This window comes from Salvelinus alpinus, chromosome 10, assembly GCF_045679555.1.
Source record: "Salvelinus alpinus chromosome 10, SLU_Salpinus.1, whole genome shotgun sequence".
Classification (NCBI taxonomy): domain Eukaryota; kingdom Metazoa; phylum Chordata; class Actinopteri; order Salmoniformes; family Salmonidae; genus Salvelinus; species Salvelinus alpinus.
Genome location: NC_092095.1, coordinates 59734583 through 59744297, shown reverse-complemented (window position 1 = coordinate 59744297; position 9715 = coordinate 59734583). Strand labels below are relative to the sequence as shown.

The 9715-nt window shown below is 42.3% G+C and overlaps 1 long non-coding RNA gene across 1 annotated transcript; it reads right to left on the bottom strand.

Annotated features, from left to right (window-relative positions):
• Positions 1-534: 534 nt before the first annotated feature.
• On the bottom strand, positions 535-5871 carry LOC139532457 (uncharacterized). The gene is made up of 2 exons (XR_011666578.1): positions 5738-5871; positions 535-1367 (listed from the first exon to the last, which is right to left on the bottom strand). It is a non-coding gene; the product is annotated as an uncharacterized lncRNA (long non-coding RNA).
• Between the last annotated feature and the right edge of the window lie 3844 nt (positions 5872-9715).

Here is a 9715-nt window from a genome sequence, read left to right as displayed (position 1 = left end):
GTTGGCACTATACATTGGGGCAGGTAGTGTTCTCCTGGCATCCGCCAAACCCAGATTTGTCCGTCAGACTTCCAGATGGTGAAGCGTGATTTATCACTCCAGAGAATGCGTTTCCACTGGTCCAAACTCCAATGGCGGCGAGATTTACACCACTCCAGCTGAATATTTGTATGCGTTACGCGTTTCAGCAGTCCCGTTCTGTGAGCTTGTGTGGCCTACCACTTGGCGGCTGAGTCTTTGTTGCTCCTATATGTTTCCACTTCACAATAACAGCACTTACAATATACCAGGGCAGATATTTGTTGGAAAGGTGGCATCCTATGAGCTCTTCAGTAAGGTCATTCTACTGCCAATGTGTGTCTATGGAGATTGCATGGCTTTGTGCTCGATTTTATACACCTGTCAGCAATGGGTGTGGCTGAAATAGCCAAATCCACTAATTTGAAGGGGTGTCCACATACACTATATATACATGAGTATCTAAGATGTCATCAGCGTGTTCACATGGGAGATCTCCTACCAGTGCAAATAATGTGGCAAATACTTTAGTTTGAAAGGAAACTTGAAGTCTCATATGATCACTCACAAAGGGGGTTACATAAAAGCTTCAACCTGAAGTGAATCTGAAGTTAAAACAATAAATGTATACTTTGTCATTGTGAATTTCTTGACACATCCAACTTGTGAATACGTTTTATATTATGTTTTCTGGCAATTGATAAATAACAGAACAAATTGTGTAATTTGTGGAGAGGGAAAAGCATTAGTCTATCAGATCTGTAAACTGAATCTAGCTATGACTCAGGGACCTACCCTCCAGGACACTGCTGGCTTCAGGAAGTCCTCACAGCTTTCTACAACAGAGCACACACGCCTGTTCTCCGTATAGACGACATGCTCTAGTTGCTTGCCTGGAGGGCATATCCAGCTCAAACGTCTCCCAGTTCATTGACGGCCTCCGGACGTGGTTTGACGTGCTCCAAGACATCAGGTGGCGCTAATGTAATGCAGTCTTACACCGTCCGCGGTTGATGAATAGAAAACACAGCACGTGACATTGTTGTTTACAAAGGTATCTACTAGGTAGCGTAAACCCGCTAGGCTGAAGCAGACAGACGTTTCAACATTTCTTTGATAAAACAAACAGCTAGACTTGTATTGCCCTCGCCAATATGTCCAAACTACAGTTGCTGAATGTGTTCGTTACCGAGCGTTTGTCGGCGGCTGCTGTGGAGATATTCGGGGCGGTAGAGAAGACTATAGCAGAGTATCGGGAAGAAATCTTCCGTTCAGCAGAGGAGAACGAGCGTCTACGGAGGGAGATGGACATGATTATCAAATCAGAGATACAGTTATACAGAACAGGTCTGTAGCGAGTTAACGTTCGAGGTATAACATTTTACTTGTAGAATAATGATAGACCATTTATGTGGCACGATGTGCAATTCTCACCCTGACCGCAACTCTGGGGAGTAATCATTAGTGCAAACAGATGCAAAATGAGAATTTCTATTAAACAAATTCAGGTAGATCCCTCCCCGTTTCGTTCCGTTTGCTTCCGTCTAAGAAACGTTTTGCAACAGAATTAATGAATACACCCCTGGTTTGCCAACGTTGCTTCATTGAATCACGTGCTGTAGTGTAGACCAGGGTTGCGTTCAGTACGACAGAAAGGGGTGCAACGTTGAATTTAACGGAAACGGAACGACTAGTTGAAAAAGTTGTGACTATGGTGGCCCAGAGGGCAGTTACCATGTGGTGATGGACGACTTTTTGCGATTTCAGACTGAGGGGATTCGATTAACCTGCCCGGGTTGAACCGCTAGCCCGGGCTGGTGAACGCCCTACTCAAATCGAATGGTAATCTGCGCTGCTCGGTCATATTGTCAAAAATGGAGCATGGTGCATCATTCAGGAACATTTAACATCTCTTCTCCATAAAATATAAAGTACCAGTCAAAAGTTTGGAGACACCTACGCATTCAAGGGTTTTTCTTTATTTTTACTATTTTCTACATTGTAGAATAATAGTAAAGACATCAAAACTATGAATTAATACATATGGAATCATGTAGTAACCAAAAAAGTGTTAAACAAATGAAACTATATTTTATATTTGACATTCTTCAAAGTAGCCTCCCTTTGCCTTGACAGCTTTGAAGAATCTAAAATATATTTTGATTTGTTTAACACTTTTTTTGGTTACTACATGATTCCATATGTGTTATTTCATAGTATTGATGTCTTCACTATTATTCTACAATGTAGGATTTATTCATCGGCCAGAACGGGGCACCTGGGTCATGCCCGGGAGGCAGCCCGGTTCCAAAACAAATGCAGTCAACGCTAACCCGGTACACCAGGAGCAGGCATCGAATCCCCTCAAGTTCACACCCATATGTATCAGGTAATACCGCCTAGCGACCAGGGGTGTGTTCAGTTCTCTTGAAAGTTTGCTATGTTGCGGAACGGTTTGTCTTGTACGTTCTTTGAACCCACAACCCAACCTTATCCGATTCAATTGAACATTATTTTAAGTTTTTATGTACTGAACGCAACCCAGGCAGATGAACTGCCACAGGCGCTTTAAACCCTAGCACAGACCTCAAACAAAGTCGTTTTCTTACAGATTTTGGAAAAACTCAAATTTGAGCTGCTCATATCGTCCCAAATCTACTCCAGTTACTGTGTGTGGGGAGAATCAGTAATATTCAGTCAGATCCTATGGCTGTCTCATAGTCACCAATGTGATATCAGCTGAACATACAGTTTATCTTTTGCATTGAAGTGTGTATCAAATCAAATCAAATGTATTTGTCACATACGCTAAATACAAGTCTAGACCTTACCGTGAAATGCTTACTTACAAGCCCTTAACCAACAGTGCAGTTCAAGAAGAGTTAGAACATATTTCCCAAATAAAGTAAAAAATAAAATAAAAAGTAACACAATAAAATAACAATAACGAGGCTATATACAGGGGGTACCGGTACCGAGTCAATGTCCAGGGGTACAGGTTAGTCGAGGTAATTTGTACATGTGTGTAGGGATGACTGCATAAATGGCTACCACTCTGAGTAGACACCGTTTTAGAATTCGTGGGCAGTGCACCATAGGTTTGAGAAAAAGTCAACGCAAAACAGGCCCTATTCAATTCAAACGATCTGTTTACAGGTCCACAGCAATTTGCAATTGTTGTGTTTCATAACCTTTTGTCTGTAAGATTCGGTCAGATGCTATGGCTCTTTCATAGTCACCATTGCGATAGCAGCTGGATCTTGGGCCTCATTTATAAACCGCGTGTACGTGCAAAATATACCCCAAAACGTGTGCACCAGTTTCCACATAAAAGTTGGAATTTATAAAAACTGAAGTTGATGTGAAAATGTGCTCACATTCCCGCAAACTTTAGACAGTGCACACGCACAGTTTCTAGTGGTTGAAGTATTGCATTGCAAGTAGATTAGTATTTTGTGCAAAAGGGGCATATCATGGACGGCTTATTCATAACAAACAGGTTAATATCAAAATGCAATAATTTGCCATTAGTGAGGAGAGAAAGTCTAATTTGTTATTCTTTGTATTTTAAAATAATTAGAAACAGGTATATTTCCTAGGCTATTATTTATTTAATTGCATAATAAATTCCTCTCCTTTTTGCAATGGTTTCATACTCACGAGGTAGCCTATAGGCCTACAACGGTGATACCATTCGTTCCATCTCTAGTTTAATTGGACCCACTTCACAGCAGTCAATAGATAAGCTACAGTATTTGAAGTACTTGCAGTATTTTGCAGTATGCCATCTGATCTGGAGCGCAGGTTATTAAGGTGTAGGTTACTTCTATAGTTTACGTCTGAATACTGTCATTTCAAATTTCTTCAGTAGCCAATATTGGATTTATACACAGCTTTTCATAACCATTGTAGAATAAATTCTTCACCTTTTCTGGGCATGCTGGGTTCATATTCCCGAAGTAGCCATAGCCTATATACAACAAATTGCCATGCGCATCTCTCATTTAATTGGGCCTATTAGATACGCTATTATTTCAAGTATTTTGCTCTATACATCAGAAAGGAAGCGTGGTTTATAACAAAGTAGAATTTAACAGGTGAACAGACAGTTGATATTTTACATTGAAGTGTATGGATACCACTGTGAGTAGACACTGTTTCAGAATTCACGGGCAGTGCAGCATAGGTTCGAGAAAAAGTTAATGCAAAACAGGCCCTATTAAATTCAAACGATCTGTTTACAGGTCCACAGCCATTTGCAATTGTTGTCTTTCCTAAGCTGTATGTCTGTCAACCTAGGCCTACAGCAAGTTTAACATTGTGCCATCCCCTCCAAAGACATCATTCACTATTGCTATTTCCTTTAGAAACTTGCCTCGGCCTAATTCAAATACTTGAAAAGTATACAGCAAATAAGGGCGTTATTGTTACCATAAAAGGTGAACGATAGGCGTTTTTCAGGCGGAGTTTTAATGCTCGTTCACGAGTGCACAGTTTCAGGACGGGTCTGATTTGTATAACTGTAAACATGCGTATATATGGCGTGCGCCAAGTTGATAAATCTCTAAATTTTTGTATGTGCGCAAACTTTTCAGAAATGGCGCACACATTTAATTGGTGTGAAATTTACACAACGTTATAAATGAGGCTGGTCTACTTACGCGCCAACCAGATAATATGAGCCTATGAGGTGTCTCGGTTTCTATACGTTCTCTGGTGTAGATGCTGCGTTCATAACCAAGTGGGAAAGTGTTAATTACCAGTTGTGAAGTCGGAAATACGAGTTGGATGCATCCACATGCTTTGAACTCGTTGAGAAATGCAGATTGGCCAATGGCAAACAAGCTGCTTCAACCATAAACTAAAAGTACAGTTATCATGCGCACAAACAAATTGTGTTCAAAAACCATATTCATAGATTGCTTTTTATAAATAATGTTTTGTTGCATTTACTGGCCAAAAATGCCATTCTCGAGATAATTTTCTTAATGTGTGACGTCAGGTTTCAGCATGTGGGATAAGTCGGCGCTTGGGATGATAGATGAGTTTCCCACTAGTATTTACCAGTTGAAGGGACGTTTTTCCCTGTCGTATGTGGTAAATAGCATCTTCCCATTTGGTTATGAACAAAGCAAGACCAGTCTTCTTCTGAAGTGGGATTTTAGGGCAGACAGCGTCAGTCATCCAAAATGCACTCAGAACCCTACTGGGGACCTGACAGGACGGAACTGCTCCAGCCAGTACTCTGTGTAGCCCCTCGTCCATGACATCCTTCAATCCCAAGAGGTGTTCAGCTGCAGATATGATATCGATCAATCTTGAGTTCTTATCCACTCTGGCAGTGCAGTTTATAACCATAGCGATAAATGCCAAACGTCCACCTTTTTCACGACGAGGGTATCTGGACCCTGCACCTGGCGAACGGCACCCACAGGACTAGACTACGGTGTCTCCACCATGGCAACCGACCCACTAGCACTTTCTTTCACTCTTTTGGCTGCCTCGGCATAAGAGACATTGGACAGCTCTTATCCTGGAAATCCCGGCCTCCTTCACCCTTACAGGGAATTCAGGGAGCTCATGTTCATGTTTCCCATCAGTGTAGACAAGACAACAAATTATCTTGTTTTTTTTGCACAGACAGGCCTTCCAAGTAAAAGTACAGATTTTGTATTAAGATAAGTCAATATTGATTGAATATATTTTTTCCCCTCCAGACTTCCAGCTACTCACTCCCTCTGTTCACCCTGAGCAGCAGAACTGTGAGCAGGAGTGGAGCCCCAGTCTGGGGCAGGAGGACCCAGAACCCACACAGATTAAAGAGGAACATCAGGAGTTCAGACTCAGTCAGGAGGACCCACCTCAGCCCTCATATCTGTACCAAAACCAAACTGTGGATGATGGAGAGAGGAGCACTCTACCTATCATCATAACTGAGGAGATCAAAACAGAACCTGATGTAGAGGGCTACAGAGTACCAGAACCAACCAGTGATCAGCCAATTTCAGTTCATCCAGACTGTTCTGCTACACTGGAAAAAACATATTGGTGTAAACAATGTGGCAAAAGCTTTACACGTAAGGGAAACTTGACCTTGCATTTAAAGATACACACAGGAGAGAAACCTTTTCTGTGCAAACAATGTGGCAAAAGGTTTAACCAGAAGAGCAACTTGACCATCCACACAAGGACACACACAGGAGAGAATCCCTATCAGTGCAAACAATGTGGCAAAAGGTTTAACCATAAGAGCAACTTGACCAGCCATACAAGGATACACACAGGAGAGAATCCCTATCAATGGAAAGCTATTTAAGACTTCATCAGTGTGTTCACACGGGAGAAATCTTACCAGTGCAAATAATGTGGCAAAAGCTTTGGTTATAAACAGCCATACATCACATATGAGCACTCACATTAAAGGGCATAAGCAGTGAGCACAGCAAAAGCTTCAGCCTGAAGTGAAAGTGAAAACAACAATGATACTTTGTATCATTGTGAATTTCTTCTCACATCCAACTTGTAAATTAATGTTATGTTCTGTTTTCTGGCACTTGACAACAAAACAAATTGAGTTGTGAAAATCAGTGGGGAAATCAAATCAAATCAAATTGTATTTGTCACATACACATGGTTAGCAGATGTTAATGCGAGTGTAGCGAAATGCTTGTGCTTCTAGTTCTGACAATGCCGTAATAACCAACGAGTAATCTAACCTAACAATTCCACAACTACTACCTTATACACACAAGTGTAAAGGGATAAAGAATATGTACATAAAGATATATGAATGAGTGATGGTACAGAACGGCATGGGCAAGATGCAGTAGATGGTATAGAGTACAATATATACATATGAGATGAGTAATGTAGGGTATATAAACATAAAGTGGCATAGTTTAAAGTGGCTAGTGATACATGTATTACATAAAGATGGCAAGATGCAGTAGATGATATAGAGTACAGTATATACATATGAGATGAGTAATGTAGGGTATGTAAACATTATATTAAGTGGCATTGTTTAAAGTGGCTTGTGATACATTTTTACATAAATTTCCATCAATTCCCATTATTAAAGTGGCTGGAGTTGAGTCAGTATGTTGGCAGCAGCCACTAAATGTTAGTGGTGGCTGTTTAACAGTCTGATGGCCTTGAGATAGAAGCTGTTAGAAGCTGTTTCAGTCTCTCGGTCCCTGCTTTGATGCACCTGTACTGACCTCGCCTTCTGGATGATAGCGGGGTGACCAGGCAGTGGCTCGGGTGGTTGTTGTCCTTGATGATCTTTATGGCCTTCCTGTGACATCGGGTGGTGTAGGTGTCCTGGAGGGCAGGTAGTTTGCCCCCGGTGATGCGTTGTGCAGACCTCACTACCCTCTGGAGAGCCTTACGGTTGTGGGCGGAGCAGTTGCCGTACCAGGCGGTGATACAGCCCGACAGGATGCTCTCGATTGTGCATCTGTAGAAGTTTGTAAGTGTTTTTGGTGACAAGCCAAATTTCTTCAGCCTCCTGAGGCGCCTTCTTCACAACGCTGTCTGTGTGGGTGGACCAATTCAGTTTGTCCGTGATGTGTACGCCGAGGAACTTAAAACTTACTACCCTCTCCACTACTGTCCCGTCGATGTGGATAGGGGGGTGCTCCCTCTGCTGTTTCCTGAAGTCCACAATCATCTCCTTTGTTTTGTTGACGTTGAGTGTGAGGTTATTTTCCTGACACCACACTCCGAGGGCCCTCACCTCCTCCCTGTAGGCCGTCTCGTCGTTGTTGGTAATCAAGCCTACCACTGTAGTGTCGTCCGCAAACTTGATGATTGAGTTGGAGGCGTGCATGGCCCGCCCAGTTGCACAGGGCGGGGTCGAGACCCAGGGTCTCGAGCTTGATGACGAGTTTGGAGGGTACTATGGTGTTAAATGCTGAGCTGTAGTCGATGAACAGCATTCTCACATAGGAATTCCTCTTGTCCAGATGGGTTAGGGCAGTGTGCAGTGTGGTTGCGATTGCGTCGTCTGTGGACCTATTGGGTCGGTAAGCAAATTGGAGTGGGTCTAGGTTGTCAGGTAGGGTGGAGGTGATATGGTCCTTGACTAGTCTCTCAAAGCACTTCATGATGACGGAAGTGAGTGCTACGGGGCGGTAGTCGTTTAGCTCAGTTACCTTAGCTTTCTTGGGAACAGGAACAATGTCCGTAAACACCCCAGCCAGCTGGTCTGCGCATGCTCTGAGGACGCGGCTGGGAATGCCGTCTGGGCCTGCAGCCTTGCGAGGGTTAACACGTTTAAATGTTTTACTCACCTCGGCTACAGTGAAATCATCAGTCAGTATTAGATTTCTTAGCTGAAACTAGCTCTCACTTTCAGAGACCTACAGTGCATTAGGAAAGTATTCAGACCCCTTGACTTTTTCCATTTTGTTACATTACAGCCTTGTTCTAAAATTGATTAAATAGTTTTTTTCCCTCATCAATCCACACACAATACCCAATAATGACAAAGCAAAAACAGTTTTTTCAAAATTTTAGCAAATTGATCTCTCTGTACTTTGCTCCGTTCAGCTTTGCCTCGATCCTGACTAGTCTCCCAGTCCCTGCCACTGAAAAACATCTCCACAGCATGATGCTGCCACCACCATGCATCACCGAAGGGATGGTGCCAGGTTTCCTCCAGACGTGACGCTTGGCATTCAGGTCAAAGATTTCAATCTTGGTTTCATCAGACCAGAGAATCTTGTTTTTCATGGTCTGAGAGTCTTTTAGGTGAATTTTGGCAAACTCCAAGCGGGCTGTCATGTGCCTTTCGCTGAGGAGTGGCTTCCGTCTGGCCACTCTACCATAAAAGCCTGATTGGTGGAGTGCTGCAGAGATGGTTGTCCTTCAGACAGCGGCCAGCTCTAGGAAGAGTCTTTGTGGTTCCAAACTTCTTCCATTTAAGAATGCTGGAGGCTACTGTGCTGTTGAGGACCTTCAATGGAGCAGAAATGTTTTGGTACCCTTTCCCAGATCTTTGCATCGACACAATCCTGTCTCGGAGCTCTACGGACAATTCCTTCAACCTCATGGCTTGGTTTTTGCTTTGACATGCACTGTCAACTGTGGGACCTTTATATAGACAGGTGTGTGCCTTTCCAAATCCTGTCCTATCAATTGAATTGTAGAAGTTGTAGAAACATCAAGGATGATCAATGGAAACAGGATGCACCTGATATCAATTCCCAGTCTCATAGCAAAGGGTCTGAATACTTATGTAAATACGGTATCTGTTTTTTATTTTTAATACATTTGCAAACATTTTCTAAACTGTTTTCGCTTTGTCATTATGGGGTATTGTGTGTAGATTGCTGAGAATTATTACTTTTTTAATCAATTTTAGAATAAGGCTGCAATGTAACAAAATGTGGAAAAGGTGAAGGAGGACACTGCGGGCTTCAGGAAGCCCTCACCATGTCATTTGAGGAAAAATGTCTCTATGTATTTGTGTTTTTTGTTTTTAATGCGTTGGTTGTTTTGTGTAAAGAAGATTTTTTTTAAATGAATTGTCTACAAATAAAGAAAAAGGAAGCCCTCACTGCTGTGTCTAGCATAGAGCACACATTTGGATTTCTAAACAACAGGAGTTCTTATTCAATTGTTTAACAATGACATACAGGATATTTGGGCCACTATCTTCTATCTGTACTGACGGCTGCATGTTAGAATATTG